This window comes from Symsagittifera roscoffensis, chromosome 10 (assembly GCF_963678635.1).
Source record: "Symsagittifera roscoffensis chromosome 10, txSymRosc1.1, whole genome shotgun sequence".
NCBI classification, from domain to species: Eukaryota; Metazoa; Xenacoelomorpha; order Acoela; family Convolutidae; genus Symsagittifera; species Symsagittifera roscoffensis.
The window spans coordinates 44,554,175-44,576,690 of NC_087071.1; positions in this window are offsets into that span (position 1 = coordinate 44,554,175).

Here is a 22,516-nt window from a genome sequence, read left to right on the forward strand (position 1 = left end):
TAAATTAAGTCGATATCGTTTGGAAAAAACGTTAATAATTTTAAAATGGCCAGTTTCTGATCATAAATGCGCACTAAATTATCGTTTCTGTTATCAACGTTTTGCTTTGGAGGCCAAAAAAATTTGAACTTCAAAATGAGTTGAAATAATCTGGGATCTCTTCCACTATTTCCCCCTCCTTTTGCAAAAAGGGGGAGATTCGATACTAGGTGCAAATTTCACTCATGCTTAACCATTGAATCAATCATTATAGGGGTGACAATTCGTTAGTAGGTACCCTAGGTGGTATCCAGCACTGAAAAAAATTGTTTCGGATCGATTTAAATTGGTTCCAAATCGATCCAAATTGATTAACAATGTGCAATTTACGAACTTAAATGGATCTTAAATCGATTTAAATTCATCTTTTTTGAACATTTTAGATCAATTCAAGTGTCTAAAAAATTGATTTGGATGGATTTTCCGACTCACTAAAATGCATCTGGGCTCTTTTCCAGTTTCCTCCCCCTCTTTTAAATTTAATTTTGAAAAGCGTATTTAAAATTGTCATAATGCTATGAAATTTAAAATGGTGAACAAATCGACAACTGTGAACAGATTTGTTCTTAATAATTTACATCGTAACTTCACGCATTTAGTCGTAATAACACGAAAAACAAACATAAAACTCGATATTTTGAAATGTGGGGGGGGGGGATTGGAAAAGAGCCTGCATCTGAAACTCAATTAAATCCATCCGAATCTCAATTAAATCCATTTTAAATCGAATTACATCGATCTTTCTAGAAATTTTTTGGATCGATTTAAGTGCCTTGAAGAACGAATTAAATCGATTTGCTAACACGGCAAAAAACATACTCTTCTGAAAAAATTGAAATATTTTATTTTCGATTTTTTAAATAAAAACACACGTGCCAGATGTTGTAGACTTAAATAAATTGATAAACATAAATCAGATTTCAAGCTCAAAAAAATGCATTGAATTCATAAAAAACCATTGTAAATCAGATTATGGGTAAAATCCTATGTAACAAACAAGAAAATGGTCAGAATAAATTAACATTTAATCTCAAAAAAATGCAATTAAATCGTTGAAAACCATGAATGTAAATCAGATTTTGAGCAAAAATTTATGAAACGAATCAAGAAAAGGGTCAATATAGATAAGATTTTGAACTCAAAATATGCAAGCAAATCAAAAAAATTTTTCGACATTTTGGTCTTTTTATTTGGTCTTTTTTATGCCGTGGATGTAAAATAAATAATTATAGGCAATGATTAAATGCAATAAAAATTTGAAACTGATGAATCTTGAATAAAAAAAATGGATTTAAATCTATTTAAATCCGTTTTAATCCCCTTAAAAAAACAACAAATTAAGATTGGAAAAAAAAATTTAAATTGATTCAAAATCGATTTTGATCAATTTTTTGGCTGGGATTTACGATCAATTTAAATCCGTTTTGTCCATTTAAATCCTAATCCATTTTGTCATTGCGGAATAGTTAAAGAGATTCATAATTTGATTGGATTCAAACCCTGGTGTGAAAAGGGTAATCGTGCAAGTTCCATACAAGTCAGCCATACTTAGCAAGTTTCGATAAAAAAAATGGTATGAGCAAGCAATTTTTTATTTTTGTGCATGCATTTAAAAAAACAACCGAGAACAGTCTAAAAAAGAAACTTAGTTAAACAGTTAAACGGCACTTTTATGGCAGATTAAACATTTTTATTTCGAAATACGCTAAGTAAGTTAAACTGTAGAAGATTTTCAGGTGTTTTATAGTCTAAAAATTGCTAAATAGCTGGGAAATCTCTATTTCAAAAACCTAAGTGATTAAAAATCGTGTCCTATCTTTCGCGCAGATGTAGGTTCAGGTTATTACCTAAAAACAATAAATATTAAAACTACTCGAATCAGGAAGAGGCTTGAATACTCAAACTACCCTCTTTTGTCAATCAGTTTTGATTGATGAATTTTTTTGAAATTTTTATGTCTTAACTTTCATCCCCGCACTCTATATGAATTTGATATCTTTTGCGTGCGCTACCATATTAGTTAAGACCAAACGTTTGACTCACATCAATTCTGAATGGTTTAGTTGACTGCTTACGCTTTAATCAGATAAAAGATACCGCCCCTTACTTATCCAAACTTGAACTGAATTCACAAGCCACCCAAAACACCAAATCTCAAACTTGCAAAAATTAATCAAATGTGAACACTTGTTCAATAAGAATCGGTTATCAAAAATTCAGACTTAAAGAAAAAAATAGGTTGAAATTTGATAAAAAAAGATCAAAACTTGTCTGGAGAAAAAAAACGCCCAAAAACAAATATGTCAACAATTCACTCGAGAGTTGGAACAATAGAGCTGTTTTGAAAACTAACTTTTTACTGTGAAAATGTTAATTCTTTTGTGTTTCGGCGACGTAAAAACAAGTTTTGAAATTTTCATAGCTATTTTTTTCTCTGTTAAGTGCTTGCTTGAACAAAAATTAAGTTAGCGACTGGAGTGAGGGCGAAACGTTTTTTGTCCAATTCAAAATTTTTTGTAATTAAATAATGCTCATTATACAATTTTGAATAGCAAAAGCTGTATAATATGTCATTCTTCGATGCGACATATAATTGAAACTGTTTGTAAAATGCTCGTTTTTGAGCCCATTAAAATTACTTTAAAAACGCAAAGGTTTTTCAGTAGATTTTTGAGTTTTTTTCTATGGAAAAAAGCTGGTTATTCAAAAATCATGAGTAAAATTTTTATAAATATGCTTTTTCTATGGACTCAATTTTTTGCCAGTCTTCGTATTTCTTAATCAATTTTCCGCCTATAATTGCTTGATTTCTTTAATTTTTGCTCACTTAATTATAAATTTATCCAAGTTAGGGAGCATACTTTCGTCATCAAATTTTTGAGTTGTTTGAGTTTTGACGGTTTTTATTATAAAAAAACCTAAAAATCTAATCCTGGTGGGCCACTGAGAAGTAAAACATCGTTCATTTAATATTTTTGAAGCGTTTTGTTGTACAACTTGGGTAGCATCACGATGTGTTTTCTTGTTATGAATTTTTGGTCAAGTTTTTTTTTGTGGTGGGCTTTATTAGTACTTCGTTTCTTAAATTATTATTTTTTCGCTTTTGGTTTGTATCTATCTATTTTCGAAGTCTGATCAATTTGGTTCTATGAAATTGCGCAGCTTTGGTCGTTGTAATTTTATCGAACTTAGTTTTGTTTGACAGTGATCTAAATTTCTTCTGAGCGCTATTAGAACAGTTTTTTGTCGCATTTGCAATTAACGCTCAAACGCATGTGGCCCGCATTGATTTGATATATTTGAATGGCTTATATTAAGAAGCACGCATGAAGCCCGCTAGGCTGTCGATATCGATTTACTTGAAATTAGAGCTGATAGTTTTTGTTATTGTTTTGTTCTCCTAGTTTTTTGATATTTTATAGTTTTTTGTTATTTTATTCTCTTAGTTATCGTAAAAATTTAAGTTTCATTTTTCTTATTTCAGCTCAATTTGATTACTTATGATAATGTAAATTTCAATAAGCGTTGGCAAACTTGTTTTCTGCTTTCTGTGTCAATATCATGGGTGAATAACACAGAGACGAATCTGATCTAGACAGTGAACTTATCGCAAGCAAATAAAACAAAATAAAGGCATTTTTGCGGGTATTTGAACGGTTAAGGCAGTAAACGAATAACTGTTTTTACACGATGTTTGCCCTCAATATTGAGTTAGGACAGATGTGGTTAACTCATAGAGTAATTTCGGATAGGGTACACCGTCTGCTCGTCACGCCATCTTATTTTCGGCCGGATAGATTCGTGCAACTTCTTTGTCTAATACCGATCCTAATCTTACTCTTATACTTTCTAGTCTCAGGGTGCTTAACTAGTCTCTGCTAGGCTCAATAGATCTAGGGTATACTGGTTTGTTGCGGCTGCTGAAGTTCTCTTGGAGAGACAACTAATTTCTAAGTTAAATTCAAATCTCTCTGGTGCTGAAATTACAAGTAATTTCAGCACTTACAAATAAGTGGGTTGTTAGTTAGATGGATCATGATTGGTTAATATTAAATACTTTACAGTGGTAAAAAATCTAATTTATCCAATCATAAAATATAGTGTAGATCAGGTTCCGCCCATCCGGGTTTTGCAGAGTTTTTTAGAATTATCTTTCTGCAATTCAAAGGATGGATGATAAACGTTGGTATTTGGCGAACATCATATTCTTGTCCGGTTCCTCTTGTTAGAGAAGTTCCAGGATGCTGGAGTTAGGGACATCAATCGTTGTGTCGTCTTGTGACAACGACTGTGTTTCCCAATGAAATCAATCTGATTTCAAAATGGTTTGCTATGACGGGTTTTTCTGTATTATGTAGAGAACTTGTTTTGTGTTCAACCTCGTCTGGGAATGGCGTGGAGATTGTGCGTGGAGGGGATGCCTTGTAACTCGGATCTGTACGTATACTTGAACATCGAGGTGGTCATTGGTCTAGTTCAATGAAGTCCTTTTCTGCGAAGTCAAGTCGTACTCTAAATCCTTTGAGTTGTGATTGTGGACGGCATATCGGTTGTGGTTAACCATTCTTGTTCGAGAGTAATGGGATCATTTTGTCTTTGGATGTTCGTCTTTGTTGTTGTGTGTTGATCTATATACTGTAAGGTATGATTTACATTTTATAAAATTTTTATTAGTTCGGTTTTTTAATCATGAATTTAGTTAGTTGTTTTCACAAAAGCATTTAGTTTTAGTTCGGTTATTTTGAAGAGTTACTCACCCTTGAGTACCTCTTATTAAAAATAGAAGTGTGGTCACAAAGCGTGGATGTAGCGCGGTGGGTTAGGCCGGCTATAGAGCATGCTCAGGACGTCCTCTCTGGTGGGTTAGGCCAGGAGTGTGAGTATGGTTTCGTGCGGTTTCTTTGAGAGGTCCTGTTATGTGATAACGTTTTATGTTGGGTTTATGTTGGTCTTTCTTATGTTTCTTTGGTTGTGTCCTTTTTCAAAAATCAAATTGTTTTTGTTATGGGTTTGTCGTTCGACTTTTTTGTGTTTTATTATTTCTTTCTTAGACTTTGTCATAGTCTTCAAAAGAATGAATTATCCAATTTTAAACAGGGTTAATCCGGTTTGGGTACCGTTGGTTTTTTTTTCTTAGTCATGCTGGTATTTTTCGATTTGTGGTATTTAGTAAGCTGCGTTGGTTAGTTTGGTTTAGTATATAATTCCTTTCCAACCGGGTTAAAGGTAAGTTTGAAACTTGTTATCGTGTGTTAGAGTTGTTGAGTGTGAAAACTTGAAACTTAAAATCATTATTTAAACAATTCTTCGTGGGCGAGCTGTGCGAGTTACGATAGAATTCCTGTGCGAGTGAATGAAAATATCAAAAGGTTGGTACTGCATTTTCATTTTATCAATTTATAATATAAAATTTCAATTTTACTGCTAGTTTTAATTGGGGAATAATTTATAAATTAATTTACTACATTTGGTATGAATTTTAGGTCTTCGTGATGGGACAAAATATATACATTTGCGTTACTGGGTCATAATTGCGGAAAATGCCGTGGAGGTTAGTGTCCTTGATGCAATAGGTGAAATTAAGAAAAAATGGTGAAGTGTACTTCGAGTTAAGAAACTGAAAACGATGGTGTGGTTGTTTTGATGGAGTATGTAAATCAAAATGATTTTGTAAGAAGCGATAGTATGTATATGTATTAGTCTGTTTAGAGCGTAACATAATGTCGTGTGAACAGTGCAAATCGCGTTCATGTGGTGCAAGGAAGTGAATGGTTAATGAAAATAACTGAAATTTTTCTTTAAAACTTTCGTAAGCTTGAATATCAGTTAGTGCTTCAGAAATGATGTGATCATATTTTCTATCAAAAATATTAAGTGTGAATACATATGACGTTTTGATGAAGAATTTTTCTGTTAGTTGTGGGTTAGCGAAGCGGTCGTCATCTAGAAATTGGTCTTGATTAGTTCGGATGATATTATGGTCGTAATATTCTATTGTAAATTCGTTAGCTCGGGGTGCAGTGAATGTTTTTAGTGATTTTTTATATCCTATATAAGTAAATTGTCTAGGTGTTAGTGTTGCGGTGAGTCTATATAGCATATCTTTATTCTTTTCTATATTGTCATGAGTACTAGATAGTGGCAGGCAAAGGGGATTAGTAAAATGGTAATGTGCTGTCCAGTGAAGTGTCGGCATTAAAACATGTTCATCTACAAAACTACGTGTGTCGTTAGTGTCGTTAGGTGTGTTTAAAGTATATTGTGGGAATGAGGGTAAGGTGATTGCTAAAAAATCTTTCGTGTTGGTGTGGTGTGGATGATTGATATATTCGCAGGCTGTTCCTGGTTTGGTCGGGAATGGATGGTTCGGGAATTTTTTCTTAAAAGTGCGATAAGCTCGGTGAGTGCTATTTGATGATTCGGTGGATGTGGATGATTTTGCTAATGATGCAGTGTAAGCTGAGGAGGGTGTAGGAGTAGGTGGGTTTGAGCGTTCCATTGTGGATGAAATTTAATTTATAGTGAGGGTGTTAAGGTGTATTAGCTGTTGTTGTAGGGTGATAAAATTATCGAGTTCCTGGGAGATTTGGGGGGTATCTAGAGAATTATTAGATGATCGGTCGGAATGGAATGGAAAATAGGTTGGGGTTACTTGCGAAGCATAAGAAGGAGTGGAAACGGATGGGAGTGGATTATTTGGTGGGATCGGTTGAAAAGGGGGTTTTGAAAAAACTGAGGAGTTGGTTTGAAAATTATTGAATGGAGATGGTTCGGAGTCTGCAAATTCGTCAGGGGTTTCTATATTAGGGTTATCAAGTTGTGAAATGCAGTATAAAACTGAAATAGCTGAATTATTATCCGAATTCATGCTTGATGATATATTAATAGTTGGAAAATCGGGTGGCGGGAAAGCAAAAAGTGGGATTATTGGGATTGGAGTGTGGAGGTTGGTTGGATGGGAATTTGAGCGGTGTAGGGATCCAAGTTGTCGGCTCATCGTGAGATAAAAAAATAATTATTTTGAGACTGAAAAGCGGTGGTATGGGGTTGTTCTATAATTAGTTCATATAAATTATCATCTTGTGAATGATGTGTCATTATATGTTGTATGGGACTTTGCGATATGTTTGGTCTAAAATTTGGGTTATGTGTTATTGCTAGGTTTTGGAAATTACGTGGAACTAAGGATAATGGATGGTTATGTGGTAGGGGTGGCAACTGTGGTGCTGTAGGTGTTACTTCTATATTATTATGTTCTTCGTCGTACGTGTTCTGTCTAGTCGCTATTTTTGTGTTATATTCTTTTATTTGTGCGTCTAGAAGAATTTTGTTAATTGATGATGAAAAAATTCCAAAAAATCCTGCAAATAGTATGCGTGCTACACTTGCTTGTCTATTTACTTGTGGGTGTATAGCACATGTGTTATAGATTCCTTTTAAAAGTGAAAAAAGAAATCCTATGAAGTTAAACATTGCGTATAAGATAGTTAATTTTTCTAAGATGTAATAGGGCCATGTAAAATTATTTATAGGTGAAATGTCTTGTGGTCTGTATTTTTCACAGTTTAGATATACATAGTCTTTAATGTCTTTAAAATATCCGCTATAATCTTGTGTATAGATATCTGCAAATCCTGCAGTTTCGGCAAGTTTGCGTAAGTTTTGGTCAACTGATTGTCTTTGTATAGTTTCCATTTGTGTTAATAATTCCTAGAATTGTTGTGTTCTAATATGGTGTTGGATATCGGATTTTGAATATATTCCAATTGATTTTAAATCAATATTTGGGTTACGAGCAATAGCTCTGATGCTTTCGGGTGAAAATTTTTTGAGTGATTGCATTAACGTGGGGTATGGGGTAAGAAGATAATATTTATCTTCATCAGGGTTCAATTGTACTACATTGTGGCTATTTTCTGATCCACATGGGACTGCGGTATCCCAAAAATATGTTCGTCTTGAGAGTGTGTCAACAAAATGTACTTTATTTTTTATAAAAGATAGGGATTCTTTTATAGCATCTTTTATCTTCAAAAACATATAGTGGTGATACTTTTTTAGTACAAGAATAGAACCATAAAATGTTTCCTTCGTAATTTAAAAATTTTGATCTATTTCCTGATAGTAAATATCCTGCGTAGGGTATTTTTAATACTGCTAGTGCAAGTGATTGTAGGATTTGTGTCCTTTGTAATTCGCATAGTTGGTGAAGTGTTTCTAATTCAGAGAGTGACATTTCCTGAAAAATTCGACTAATTGTGTAGTCTAATTTCATATCTAAGTGGATATCATAGTGGATATTACCAAAATAAGAATTATTCATTAGTGATAGTTTTTGTAAACGTGTACTTCTAGTGTCATGTGGCCTTAGATGTCCACCAGGTTGACCATTACTTTTTTGAAAGTTAACTGGTATATATGATGTTCCTTCGTTTAGAGGATGACCTGTGGCATAAGGGTCAATTTTTATTTTTCCAGTGGTCATGTCGAAACCTTTTTCGTATTCAACTAATATTTCAGAATATTGTGTTTTGTGAAGTGGGTTTCTGTATTTGCATGCGATTTCTGTTTCTTGATATATGTGGAAACGTGTTAATTTATTTTCTATATTATGGAGATTTCGAAAATCAGTACTTTGTTTTTGTGATGGATGGACTTGTTCATATGGAATTGATTGTATAAAATATTTTTCGTGAAATTTTATCATTCGAGCGTGTATTTTTGCATGTATCTTCGGGAAACCAAACAATTGTTGCTTGTGTCCGTGTTGTAGGATCACAATAACCTTGATCGTTTTTACAAGGTAATCTAATTCCTTGATAGATCATTGTGTTGTCGGATAAATCTCGTGTGAGTTGTATTTTTTCGAGTCGTATTTTCCAATCGAAAAACATTATTTCTTGATATCCTTTATTTTTTGTGTCTGCTTTGCAGTTTGATGGATTATTTATACCAATGTGTGGTATCCAGTGCTTATCGTGTATGTCATAAATTAATCTTTCGTGTGCGCCGTTGTATGGGTATTTTTCATCTAGTTTTATATGTCCTTGATATCTTTCAAGTTCTGCTTGATGTACAGAATCGGCAAAGACTTGAAAATATACTAGTTTTCTGTCGGTGTTTTTATTTCTTGTGATATTTAATCTGAGTAGCTCGTTTTTACAATCATCGGGATTTAGATGTAGAAGTCGTTCTTTATTACTTTGGTAGAATGATTCGTGGTCAAGTCGGTTTTTATTTCCGTTTGAAACTTGTGAACAATGTACTTTCTTTTCGGAAAATGTTGCTGTAAATTTATATCCTGCGACTGTTCTTGCTCGGCCTTTTAAATACAGTGTCGCTATTACATTTGTAGTTTCTATAATTTTTGGATCCGTTTCGCATTGTGATACTTGATTTATTGCATATTTGTGTAGTGTTTTTTGTTCATTTTCTTCACAATCGTAGTGTGTTACTAATAAGTCCTGGGGTCCTGTGCGGGGAGAAGGATTTGTGTTCTGATCGGAAAATGTTAGAAAAAGGATTTGTTGAAGTATCAATATTTTTAGAATATACATGTGTATGATAATCCTGAGTATGGGTTATAAAATGTCATGTAACCAATTGTCTTTTTGGTATATCTGTCGTATTTATATATTACTTCAGTTGTTATAAATGGTGGTGGTAGCGATTGAGCTGTTATAATCTTAAAGTCGTGAGTTCGAGCCTCAGTGGTCGCACCAGATGAGTTAGGACCGATGTGGTTAACTCATAGAGTAATTTCGGATAGGGTACACAGTCTGCTCGTCACGCTATCTTATTTTCGGCCGGATAGATTCGTGCAACTTCTTACTCTAATACCGATCCTTATCTTACTCTTATACTTTCTAGTCTCAGGGTGTTTAACTAGTCTCTGCTAGGCTCAATAGATCTAGAGTATACTGGTTTGTTGCGGCTGCTGAAGTTCTCTTGGAGAGACAACTAACTTCTAAAATAAATTCAAATCTCTCTGGTGCTGAAATTACAAGTAATTTCAGCACTTACAAATAAGTGGGTTGTTAGTTAGATGGATCATGATTGGTTAATATTAAATACTTTACAGTGGTAAAATATCTAATTTATCCAATCATAAAATATAGTTTAGATCAGGTTCCGCCCATCCGGGTTTTGCAGAGGTTTTTAGAATTATCTTTCTGCAATTCAAAGGATGGATGATAAACGTTGGTATTTGGCGAACATCATATTCTTGTCCGGTTCCTCTTGTTAGAGAAGTTCCAGGATGCTGGAGTTAGGGACATCAATCGTTGTGTCGTCTTGTGACAACGACTGTGTTTCCCAATGAAATCAATCTGATTTCAAAATGGTTTGCTATGACGGGTTTTTCTGTATTATGTAGAGAACTTGTTTTGTGTTCAACCTCGTCTGGGAATGGCGTGGAGATTGTGCGTGGAAGGGATGCCTTGTAACTCGGATCTGTACGTATACTTGAACATCGAGGTGGTCATTGGTCTAGTTCAATGAAGTCCTTTTCTGCGAAGTCAAGTCGTACTCTAAATCCTTTGAGTTGTGATTGTGGACGGCATATCGGTTGTGGTTAACCATTCTTGTTCGAGAGTAATGGGATCATTTTGTCTTTGGATGTTCGTCTTTGTTGTTGTGTGTTGATCTATATACTGCAAGGTATGATTTACATTTTATAAAATTTTTATTAGTTCGGTTTTTTAATCATGAATTTAGTTAGTTGTTTTCACAAAAGCATTTTGTTTTAGTTCGGTTATTTTGAAGAGTTACTCACCCTTGAGTACCTCTTATTAAAAATAGAAGTGTGGTCACAAAGCGTGGATGTAGCGCGGTGGGTTAGGCCGGCTATAGAGCATGCTCAGGACGTCCTCTCTGGTGAGACAACTAATTTCTAAGTTAAATTCAAATCTCTGTGGTGCTGAAATTACAAGTAATTTCAGCACTTACAAATAAGTGGGTTGATAGTTAGATGGATCATGATTGGTTAATATTAAATACTTTACAGTGGTAAAATTCTAATTTATCCAATCATAAAATATAGTTTGGATCAGGTTCCAATATGAATGAAAACGTGACTTACTTTTGTAATAAATAATGTTTCCACATTCGGCTAATAGTTTGCTGCTAAATGAAGCTAAGTTTCTGCTTTGCTTGTTTTACTGTCTATCATAATTGCATATCAGAATTGCAGGATCAGATCCGTCTTTTTGTCAGCCACCGTGTCATTCAGTTTTGTACTGTTGAGTAAGCTTTTGATCTGGATAGTCATTGTTTTTATAGTAGTTTTGCCTTTAAAGTTTTTTTCATTTAACCATATTTCTAAGTCTTGGTTACTAAACTAGTTGTTTCTTTTTTTTTTTGCAAGCATTCGTTTCATTGAAAAGATGTTTTGATGATTTTTGAAGAAAATTTTTTTCTTTTTCGTTTTGACAATTTCAAAAAATTGTTCGAAGTAAATTGTTGCTGTTATTTCAAAGCGATTTTCTCAACAAATTCGCACGAATTTAACCGACTTTAGTTAGGTATGTTGAAATTTTTCTTTTAAAAGTCAAGTGTAATCTTCATTAAATGGTGTTGTATGTCTGTACTGGTTTTTTCATTTCGCCTTGTTGTGACCCCTGTACTCAAAATAGCTTTTGGTAGATTTCAGGAAGATCCATGCATCCAATTGTCATCCGCTCTGTTATTACTTCTTGCCAGTTTCGTTTAAAGCGTAATCGTAACCGATGGGCACAAATTGCAAAATGTGTAGATGAGTTTATAAAGTTTTGTTGTAGCAAAGTTTTTCATAGGTTGTTTGTACTCATTTCTAATTTTCTTTTTTCGCATGTGTTTCTTTAATAAAGATAAAACTGAAGATCGGTTAAAGTAAAACTTACCCTAAAATTTTTACCTTAAATCAGGTAAATTTACTTACCATAACTTTTTTATGTGTACTTAATGTAAGGACTAACTCACGTGACACTGCTTCCTTTTTTCTTTTATGACATTGCTTGCTCTTATTTGAATGATTGGGTATGCAAATTTGATTGTTTCAGTTATTAGGCCAAACGTAGATCGGATACAGGACGATGGTTCAAATTTTGAAGAGGAAAGAGGGTATCGGATTACAGAAAAAGGGTTAAATGAAGAGGGTGTACAATAATAGTTTCATGACGTTATTTGAGAAATCAATTTCTCTTTATTGTGGAGCATTTTAAATTTTTGAAATTAGCTTCACAATATGAATTTTCAATTAAGAATTTCTGTTTCTTGAAAAAAGCTCTTGCTTTTTTTCAAAATCAATTGAGAAAAAATTGTGCATCTGATTTTTAATTCAATTCAAGCTTTTGCATTTATCAATTTTATTGTTTAATTCTATAGTGCAAAGTAGTAAGATGTAGAAACTTATACTCTCATTTTCTAATCTAGGTGAGTTTTAAGGTGTTTCGGTCATAAATCGGAATATATCCACAATTTTTGTATAAACGGACATTATCAGTCATAAACGACTATAACTCAAACTTTTTACTTACATCATCGTATATCGGACGCAACGCCAGCTTGACTTTTTCCGAAACTGCTTGACTTTTGAAGCAATTAAAAACCAGCTTGACTTTTGCAGAAACTGCAAAAGTGCAAAAAAAATTGCTCTTTTGTAGGTCGTAGTTTTAAATTTGAACGATTTATGTTTCACGCATTAGTTACGTTTTGCGCTGCAACATCCTCCGCCCCTAAAGACGGAAGAACAGGTGCGAGTTTTACGGTCGGTCGTATCAGCTCGCTCGTAACAGTTTTGATATCGGCGGATCGGGCGCATCCGTCTTTGCCGTAGTGTAGTTTAGCAATACGGGCGAGTGGGTAATGCCCACGTGGGCTGTCGGGTTCGACTACCCAAACCAAGTCGCCGGTTTTCAGTGTGACATCCGAATCATTATGTCACTTTGCTCTCTTGTTGAGAGATGGTACATATTCACGCAGCCAGCGTGACCAAACTGCGTTAGCGTACGATTGTGCTCTGGCGTAACGCTTTTTATAATCAAAGTTATCTTCGAAACTTAACGACGGGAAGCTAGCTGCGCTGTGACCGAGAATGAAATGATTCGGGGTGAGTGCCTCTAGGTCGTGCGGATCGGAACTGACCGGAGTGATCGGTCTTGCGTTAAGTAATTGTTCAACTAGGCAGAGCGTTGTTCCTAGAACTTCCTCAGTTAATCTCCTGTTGCCTAATATGTCGTACAACACTCGCTTAACACTTCTCACTAGCCGCTCCCAGGCGCCACCGTGATGAGGGGCACTGGGCGGGTTAATTTTCCACTTAATGCCTTTGTAGACGAAAACGGCCGGGGCGACTTTGTTCCAATTTTGGACACAGGATAGGAGCTCCTTTTGAGCACCAACAAAATTCGTGCCATTGTCAGAAAGAATGGTTTTGGGGGTACCTCGCCTTGCAATAAATCGCTCTACGCCCATGACGCAGGAACTAGTATCGAGAGATGGAACCAACTCGATGTGAACTGCTCGAGTCGTGAGGCAGGTAAATAGGAAACCCCATCTCTTTTCGGTACTTCGGCGTATTGGCACTTGAAACGGGCCAAAGTATTCAACACCTGTGTTGAAAAAGGGAGGCTGCTTGTAACCCAGTCTTTCAATCGGTAGGTCAGACATAATGGGCACAACTGTTTTTGCTTTGCGCTTACGGCATGTTATGCAAGTATTTTCGATGTTCCCAAGTAACCAGCGCAACTTCAGAACAATGTATTTCAACTGAACTACAGCACGCATGTAATCCAACCCCTGATGTGCATGTTGAAAGTGCATATGCCTAATCAACATATGAGCAACTCGGTGTCGACCATCCAGTATTATTGGATGTTTGCTATCAAAGTCGGTATCAACAAGACGGCTGATACGTCCAGTTGAACGCAGGATGCCAGCTGGGCCGATGAACGGAGAAAATTTAGCAATCCGACTTTTCTTTGTTATCAGTTTATCGGACTGAAGTATTTTCACTTCGGCAGGAAATGATTCGGACTGAGTGAGATAAATGAGCTTCTGCTCGGCAATATCTAACTCGGACGGGTCGGTTATTTCAAGCGTTTTTGTACGGAAGTGTTTATGCGATGGTAGCACACGAAGCATAAACGCTAAAACACGTTTGTACTTTACAATTGAGCTGAATTTATCCCAATTTTTAAACAGACGGATCGACGGCGCTTTCTCAGATGAAGCATCAACAACAAACGTAGATGCAGTCTCAAGGCATGTATCAATGTCACAGAGTGGGCCTTTTAATTGGATCTTTTTGATGACATCAGTGTTCGGCTTGAATGGCCAATCACATGTCCTCAATATACTAGGGCCTCTAACCCAGCTGCTATCCTTGAGGGCTTCCGAAGAAATCCCTCGTGTGCCGGTATCAGCTGGGTTATCACCACTGAGTACATGATTCCATTGATCAATGGTGGTGGACTCCAAGATTTCACCAGTGCGGTTTCCAACAAACACAGGAAGTTTGTTGCACGAGTTAAGCCACTGGAGAACGGTGGTAGAATCAGTCCACATGAATACATTGCTTACTTTGAAAGTAAGCGCTTTCAAAATCTCTTCTTTGAGTCGAGTCACAAGCAGAGCAGCCTGAAGCTCTAACTTGGGAATGGAGAGCATCTTCATAGGCGCTACACGGGCTTTCCCAAATACAAAAGCTAACTCGGTCTTTTGCGATTTAGCAAGTCGGGCTCGGAGAAACGATACGGCGCAAAAAACGTCCTGCGAACTATCACCGAACGTGTGAAGTTCACAGCGGTCGAACGGTTCGTTAAAGTAGCTACGAGGTATCGTCAGAGTACCTAATAGTGGAAGTCCTGAGTGCCAATCTAGAAATTGTTGTTTAATTTCCTCTGGGAGATCATCATCCCACTTTTGACCACTAATTCTCCATATGTCTTTTAGTAAAAGGCGCGCTTTCACAGTATATGGAGCTACCAGTCCTATTGGATCAAAAACTGAGGAAACAAAACTCAACACGGTGCGTTGAGTAATTGCTTTATCTAGTGGTCAATCAACACCTCTACTTACTACTAGGGTATCTTTTACATGATCCCACCTGAGACCAAGAACATGCGACGATTGGTCTGGACTCTTACAAATATCCTTAACTGACGGGTTGGACTCACGGTTGTCCGGATTAAGAGCGGTTGTAACTTCGGGTACATTGCTAACAAACTTTGTCAGGTTAAACCCACCTAATTTGAGCATTGCGACAAAGTCTTTACTTAGGCTAAGAGCGTCAGCGGGATTTTCAAACGAGTCAAGATAGTCGTCCATTTAAAACTTCTGGACAACGGCTGAAGCGGCTTCGGGGTATTCAGCTTGATTATCAGAAGCAGTTTTTTGTAGCGCGAAATTCGCACAAGTTGGCGAATCACGAGCGCCAAAAATATGACGGGTGTATTGGTGAACCACCACACTTGAAGTGGGGTCCTCCCGCCACAAAAAACGGAGAGACGGTTGATCCCGCGCAAGTACTCCAACTTGTAAGAACATACCTTCTATGTCCGCTGAGACGGCGTACTTGTGTTGACGGAACCTCAACAGTACAAAAATAAGATTTTGAAGGAGATCCGGGCCAACCAAGAGAGATCTATTTAAGGAAGTGCCATGAAATTTGGATGCTCCATTGAGCACACGGCGCACCTTGCCGGGTTTGTTCGGGTTCAAAACCGGATGGTGTGGAAGATACCACTCACGTTCGGCTCGTGAGCTGTGATCGTGCGGGTTGACGGTTATGACATATCCTTTACTTATATCTTCTCTGATTGTTTCGGTATACTTCTCGCGAAGTAACGGATCTTTATCTAATCTTTTCTCTAACGACTTTAATTGGGCTAATGAAGAATAATAATTGTTAGGCAAGCTAACATCATTATCACTCCACAGCATCGGTACAGTGTAACGCTCACCATCGTGAACGGTTTCAGTTTTTAGGATCGACAAAGCACGCTTGTCTGCGGCGGAACGGGCATCTACTTGCTTGAACGCACCATACGACTCTAACTCATACCAAGTTTTGATTTGGTCGGTCAGAGAAGTATCGTCCGTAACGCAGTTAAAGGAAGAAGAATTTAAGGACGAACGATCAGGAGACGGACCACTAATGACCCAACCTATCGGAAGTCGGACGGCGCACGGTGAGTCAAGTTCATCTCCGAAGACATGTTCGAGGGGTCTTATCGCATGATAGAAGTCCTGTCCTATAACTATCTCAATCTCTTTGTAATTATACGCAGTCGTCTTTAACGGGGCTAGTTGCGGGTATTTGACCTGCAATTCGGAAACGTTTATAACATCGGGTCCTATATACATGTTGTGCTTAACGAAAGCGACAAACGAAAACGAAAATTCACTTTCATTGGGCTTTGTGGAAACTTTCAAGTGAACTCGTTGAGTTTTAGATACCTTGGCTGAGTTAAAACCATCGGTCGTAACATTAACGGGCGTGGCAACTAATTTCAGACGTTCAACGAGTGCCGCGGAAACCCAAGAATGAGTGAAACCGGTGTCACAAAGTGTTAGTGCATTCGAATTTTCCGAACCAGAGGACACATCTACCAACGCAACGGGAAGAATACCTTTTGCAGTTCCCTCGCAAGGTTTAACACAAGCTGCGTTGTTTGCAGAAGTAGTGTTTGTATTAGTTTGAGTCGATGGTGATCGGTCGGCCTCTTTGGGCGGGAAAACTTTCTCGGCTCCATGAAGAAGCACATTGTGAGTGCTCTCACAGTCCTGTTTTGGGCATTTTCTTGCCTTTTGCCACTTTCGGAAGGTATGGTTGCCTTGTAAACAAGAAAAACAGAGCTTTTGTTCTGCTACATATTTAGCCCTTTGTGTTGCGTTTTTCTCTTCGAACACGGAACAGTTCCAGAGTGCATGCTGCCCTTTGCATAGCGAGCATGGTGGAAACCTTGTCTTTTCTCTACTTTTCTCATCCTTAGAACTTACCTTAGTGTTACCTGCGAGCACTTTTGTAACTACTTTTTGTTTAACTGGCTGCTCGACTTTGACTAAAGATTTCAATCGCTCATGGCCTTCTGCCTTATTCTTAAGCCAATCGTTGAAGTCTAGCAATGTTAATCGCTGCCAATGTTGTCTAACAGTATGCATGGACCATGCCTCTTTTAGATTTGGAGGAAGCTTACTGACGGCTTGATTTAATAGGTTCACACTTTTCAAGTCGTCATTGAACGACAAAGACCTAAAAACAGCTACGAGCCCAGAAATCACCGCAGAAAAACTTATAACATGGTCAGAGTTGTGCATCTTCAATGCGGGAAAATTCTTCATTATATCCAAATGTGCACCAACTACAACATGAGGCTGCCCAAACCTTCTCTGGAGAGTTGCTAGAGCATCCTTATACAACACTCCACTGTAGCCGTATTCCGCAATTGCACTCTTGGCTTTGTCTTTAACGTGCGTTTTCAGATATTTGAGTTTTTAATCATCAGTTAGCATAGCCGAATCAACTGTTGCTTGGAACTGCCCGAACCATTCATACCAGTTAAGTGGTTCTCCATCAAACACTTCCAAGTTCAACTCCGATAGACGGTCTTTGCGGCTATGCAGAATGATATCTGCTAATTCTCTCGCCGAGATGGGTTGTTCGCTATTAGGCACGTAAGACGGGCCGGTAGTGGGCGCAGGATATCTAGGTGGATAACCTTGATGCGCTGTTTCAACAACTGGATGAGTTTGCGGCTGGGTGTAATACACAGTCCCAGAACTTGTATAAGGAACTACGGTGTTTGGTGGAACAACAGGAGTTGTCACTGAGAAAACGTTTGAGGGCGGTGCGCAGTATTGAGGAACTGGCATCGTTTGCGCAGTCGCGGCAGGTCTCCACAAACTGCTATACGGGTTATAGTGTTCACTTGAGAAACTTGTTGGGTTGTTTGGAACATTTATAGGTTGATGGGATGGCGCTGCAGCTGCCTGATACCCAGTTGAACCGGGGCCGGAATGTGGCTGACTGACCGGAAGCAAAGAGGGAATAGGAACGGTTGACGGGACAAATGGTTGAATAATCGGAAGCGAAATGGGAATCGGAACGGTTAATGGAGGAACAAAAGGTTGACTCGCCGGAAGCGAAACTGGATTAGTAACGGTCGACACAGAAGGTGGTGCCACATTAATGGTGGGATTACCAAAGGGCATTGAAGCGGGAAAGCTACCACTTGCTTGTGGTATCAGATTGTGATTTTGCGAAACTTCAGCATGAGGTGTTGAAGCTAAGTGTGGAGTAACAAAGTTTGAGCTGGAGGCAACGAACTGTGGTAAACTAGATGGGTTCTCGATTGAGTGCAATGACAGACGCGATTGGACCAAACTTGATCTCTGAGCCTGAATTCGACTCCTATTGTGGCTTCCCGGTTCACTGTATGTGGTTCGACCAGCGTTGACGACGGCACCCCCGCTGACGACGGCACCAACCCCTTGCAAAACATCAGTAGCAATCCAAGTGGAACTCTCGACTACTGGATGACTTTGCTCTGAGCTTGCAACAACTTCGGCTTGCTCTTGCTCAGTGACAACGTTTTCTACCCATTGTTCAGTACGTTGTGGGTCAACATGTGTTACGCTAGCATTTCCTATCTTCTCACTTGCTTCAGAAAGCTCTTCTTCCAACTCGAATTCCTTTAACTCAATTTCAGCCAGTTTCTTGCGGTGTACCTCAGCTAGTTCTTCCAACTCTAAACTTCCTTGCTGTTCTTTTATTTTATTTTGCTGCGCTTTCAACTTCAATGACACCTTTGCTTGTCTTTCAAGTTCCTCTTGCTGCTTCTTCAAAACCAACAAATCTCGCCTCTTCTCAGTTGATGTTTTTGACTGCGCGACGGTATAGCGACTGGATTTATGCGAACCTGATTTATGATGTCGACTACTGTACCGCGACACCTTAGAGCGCGCATCTGCTTCATGTGAATCTTGTGGTTGTGTTGTTACGATCGTACTTAACGATTCTGCAACATGGTCAAGCTCTGCTTCCACAGGTTCAACGTTTAAGCCAGCTTTATATGATGCAGCCTTCTGTAAAACTGTATCGTTTCTTGATGTAACCGTATGAAGCCACATATCCTGCGCTGGTATCAATTTATCAGGATCAACACTTTTAGAAGCTAACTTAATCAATTCCTCATTTATTTCAACTGCAGTCTCTATCAGGCTCTTGCAATTCTGAATCTGAGTGTCAATCTTTGATGAGCGACTCTGACTTTCAATGTTCTCAATTATAATTTCATGGCACTTGTACAGTTCATTTTCAAGCTTTGTTCGCTTCGCAAATAACCTTTGAACCCTCTTCTGAAAGTTCTCATCCATGGCTCTAGGGTCTATACTTAACTCAAACTATACTTAACGGTTATCGGGCGTTTGCGGGGCGATTCGGAACGGTTTTCGGTGAGTAAAGTTACCAATGGGGCTGGGGATTAAGTAAGTCGGTTGATATCAAACAACACACACGGAGTAAACCTGAGGATGAATAAAACCAACTTAACTTACTTAATATCCCCTCCCTGACCACTTAGGATGATGTTACGGCGTACGAAATTTGTTGAACGGTCGTACGACGGTGCGTCACTACTAATCGGCTAGTAGCTCGACGAATTACCAAGAGGTTTGGGAATTAAGCAAGTCGGTTGAAACCCAACAACACACGCGGAGCAAACCTTAGGATGAAAGACAACAACTTAACTTGCTTAATTTTACCGTCCCGGATCACTTAGTCAGTCGTTGCGAAACGAATGTTTTGAAAAGCGAACGAATGCAAACAGGTATCAAGTCGTTGTAAACCTTAAGTTTACCAATGGGGTTGGAGAATCAGGCAAATCGGTTAACTCTCAACAACACACGCGGAGTGAACCTGAGGATGAAAAAAAAATTAACTTAACTTGCCTGATATTAACTACCCAGACAACTAAACATACTTTAACTATACGGTTCAACGGAGTTTTGGACTAATTTTTCAGAAAATTTTCAATTTTCAAACAAAATTTTGTATAGTTTGGTTAGTGGATTCGAGTCATAAATGGTATCAAAAAACTAGTCTAGTAACCGTTAGTCTATGTTCCGATATTATAAATTTTCAATTCATCAAAAAATAGCCAACATTTTGGCTATCGAGCAAAAAATCTAGTTCCGGTTATCTAGTACCCGATTTAGAGCAATTTCTTTAATTTCAGTTTAATCAAACTGGCCAAAAATTTTCGGGTATCGAGAAAAATTAGGGGTGAGTACTGGCGTTGTGTCTCACATTTATAATATAAAACATCGTATCCGTAATTTATCAAAATTAAAAGTTTAGGTTCGGTCTTACAGTTTTTGTGAAGATAGGGCGCACCGATGAGATCGTCGGTCACAAACAGCCTCACTGAATAGCCCAAACCGTCTTGTTGCAAGTCAGAAACTCTGTCAGTGACTTATCGTCTGGATGGGTTACCCTGTCAGTGCTATTGAACTCCCAGACACATCCATTATGAATTTTTCAGTATAACCGTTTTTGTAATAATAACTCTGATTATTATAAGGGAATTAACTAATATCTGTCCCTTGTGGGGCGCCAAAATGTGCGCTAATCTCCACAAAACAAAGTTAAAATCAATATTTTATTCGTATTTCTCGGTAAATACTCGTGTTTCGGTCATAAATCGGATTATATATCCACAATTTTTGTATAAACGGACATAATCAGTCATAAACGACTATAACTCAAACTTTTTACTTACATCATCGTATATCGGACGCAACGCCAGCTTGACTTTTTCCGAAACTGCAAAAGTGCAAAAAAAATTGCTCTTTTGTAGGTCGTAGTTTTAAATTTGAACGATTTATGTTTCACGCATTAGTTACGTTTTGCGCTGCAACATAAGGTATTTTTCGAGATAAAGGGGGAGGTCACTAGAAGAAATGGAACCGAAGCGGTAATCTCTGAGTAGGTCAGTTTGTATCGCTTTCTAGAAAACACTGGCGAAAATGAAGTTATATTGAAACCAAACATTAATCCAGATATACTTATTAGTACTTCCAAGTTTAACTCTCTTTTCCTAAGATTGATAGAATTCAAGCTAATTGCAGAGGAAAAGCAATGCAAAGAAGGTTTTGCTTAATAAGTAGGCTTTTTATTAATCCTTTTTAAACAAATTTTTTTGTGCGTAAGGCTGAGAGATATTTGCTCGGAGAGTTTTTCTCAATAAAAAAACTTTTTTTCCGAAAAAAAAATAAATGAAAAATTTTTTGTTCGCTGACTGTAGTTAGGCATATTATAAACAGTATAATATTTTTTATATAATATACACTAAATAGCCTAAATTTTTGACCTGTTTGTTCACTGCCTGTAATTTATCATTTTGTAGTTTCAAGGACATCTAATGTTCGAAAGTGCCATAACAACATCAAATTCAAACTGTCTTATTGATTCAATGTAAATTTATTTTGTTAATTGGAGAAAATCAACCAAATTTTTTGCGTTCATTCTTTCGAAAAGGCAAATCTTATTCTTGTTTGACTGACTTTACAAAAGGAAATGTGCAACTGATTGCATCTACATATGATATGAATCAGGAGCGAATTTAGGGGGTGGCTTAGGGTGGGGCAAACGTTTTTTTTTCAGAGATTCGACACCACCCGACTACCACCCAGAAGCTACTTTTTTTTAAATTTAATTAAATTTAATTTATTTTAAATTTAATTTATTTTCTGTTTTTGCCCAGACAAAAAAATTTTTCTAAATGTGCTTTTGGTTTTAATACATACCAATTTTGATGGGAAGCGCGTATCAAAAAATTTCATTTTTTAAGACAAAATCCCTTGTATGTTGCACAAAAAAGTGCTTTCAAAATGGGGTCTTTATGGTGTATGGAAGTCAACCCGAGTTTTCAGAGAGCTTGCAAGTCCCACTTCCGTCGAAAAGTTCCTAGATGCGGCCCTGATTTGTTCAAAAAATTAGCTGACTGTGCTAAACCCGGGTTAACCTCCATAGACCAAAAATAACTTAGCATTTTCCATATATGAAAATTGTATGATCAATTTTGGAAGTTTGAACAAAAAATGGAGGGTTATCTAAATAATGTTAACGAAATGTACAATTTTTTATAACGAAACCAATTCTCCCCCTCCCCCCACCCCCAACCTCCTTCAAAAATTCTAGCTCGCAACACTGAACTCAACGCTTACTAATTTTGAAGTCTGCTATTCATTGCATTTATCTTTGAAATGAGTTGAAATCAATTACATGATTTCCTTTTAAGTGTTATGACATCGATAACGTCTATTCCTTTGAGTATTCACAAGTTTATCTGCCAATTGTTATGCAACAAAAATGATTTCAATTCTGTGTTGTCTTTCCGAGCGACATGTTGGAACATATATTGGAAAACTAACCAGTGCAACCACCTGCTCAAAACCTATATTCACCAAAGTACGATTCTCATCAAAACCATAAGCT